Genomic DNA, 2046 nt, shown 5'->3' with positions numbered 1-2046 from the left:
GCATGTTGGAGATAAATACAAAATGTGCCCAAAACGTGATATTATGACGTTATACGCCGTTCTGAGCCATGTTTGAACTTTCTATCACTGTTGGTTCTGATGATTCTGTTGACCATATTTGTGATATTCTGGCGCCAAATGACATATTGGAGCACGTTGGAGATAAAAAACAAAATGCTCCCAAAACGTGATATTATGACGTTATACGCCGTTCTGAGCCATGTTTGAACTTTCCATCACTTTTGGTTCCGGTAATTCTGTTGACCATATATGTGATATTCAGATGCCAAATGTCACATTGGGGCATGTTGGAGATAAAAAACAAAATGTGCCCAAAACGTGATATTACGACGTTATACGCCGTTCTGAGCCATGTTTGAACTTTCTATCACTGTTGGTTCTGATGATTCTGTTGACCATATTTGTGATATTCAGGGGCCGAATGTCATCTTGGAGCATGTTGGAGATAAAAAACAAAATGTGCCCAAAACGATATATTATGACGTTATACGCCGTTCTGAGCCATGTTTGACCTTCCTATCACTTTTGGTTCCGGTAATTCTGTTGACCATATATGTGATATTCAGGCGCCAAATGACATCTTGGAGCATGTTGGAGATAAATACAAAATGTGCCCAAAACGTGATATTATGACGTTATACGCCGTTCTGAGCCATGTTTGAACTTTCTATCACTTTTGGTTCCGATAATTCTGTTGACCATATTTGTGATATTCTGGCGCCAAATGACATATTGGAGCACGTTGGAGATAAAAAACAAAATGCGCCCAAAACGTGATATTATAACGTTATACGCCGTTCTGAGCCATGTTTGAACTTTCTATCACTTTTGGTTACGATAATTCTGTTGACCATATTTGTGATATTCAGGCGCCAAATGACATGTTGGAGCATGTTGAAGATAAAAAACAAAATGCGCCCAAAACGTGATATTATGACGTTATACGCCGTTCTGAGACATGTTTGAACTTTCTATCACTTTCGGTTCCGGTAATTCTGTCGACCACATATGTGATATTCAGATGCCAAATGTCACATTGGAGCATGTTGGAGATAAAAAACAAAATGTGCCCAAAACGTCATATTATGACGTTATACGCCGTTCTGAGCCATGTTTGAATTTTCTATCACTTTTGGTTCCGGTAATTCTGTTGACCATATATGTGATATTTAGGCGCCAAATGACATATTGGAGCATGTTAGAGATAAATACAAAATGTGCCCAAAACGTGATATTATGACGTTATACGCCGTTCTGAGCCATGTTTGAACTTTCTATCACTTTTGGTTCCGATAATTCTGTTGACCATATTTGTGATATTCAGGCGCCAAATGACATGTTGGAGCATGTTGGAGATAAAAAACAAAATGCGTCCAAAACGTGATATTATGACGTTATACGCCATTCTGAGACATGTTTGAACTATCTATCACTTTTGGTTCCGGTAATTCTGTTGACCATATATGTGATATTCAGGCGCCAAATGACATCTTGGAGCATGTTGGAGATAAATACAAAATGTGCCCAAAACGTGATATTATGACGTTATACGCCGTTCTGAGCCATGTTTGAACTTTCTATCACTTTTGGTTCCGATAATTCTGTTGACCATATTTGTGATATTCTGGCGCCAAATGACATATTGGAGCACGTTGGAGATAAAAAACAAAATGCTCCCAAAACGTGATATTATGACGTTATACGCCGTTCTGAGCCATGTTTGAACTTTCCATCACTTTTGGTTCCGGTAATTCTGTTGACCATATATGTGATATTCAGATGCCAAATGTCACATTGGAGCATGTTGGAGATAAAAAACAAAATGTGCCCAAAACGTGATATTACGACGTTATACGCCGTTCTGAGCCATGTTTGAACTTTCTATCACTGTTGGTTCTGATGATTCTGTTGACCATATTTGTGATATTCAGGGGCCGAATGTCATCTTGGAGCATGTTGGAGATAAAAAACAAAATGTGCCCAAAACGATATATTATGACGTTATACGCCGTTCTGAGCCATGTT

The sequence above is a fragment of the Onthophagus taurus genome, chromosome 7 (genome assembly GCF_036711975.1).
Source record: "Onthophagus taurus isolate NC chromosome 7, IU_Otau_3.0, whole genome shotgun sequence".
In the NCBI taxonomy this organism is placed as follows: Eukaryota; Metazoa; Arthropoda; class Insecta; order Coleoptera; family Scarabaeidae; genus Onthophagus; species Onthophagus taurus.
This window is presented reverse-complemented; position numbering follows the sequence as displayed.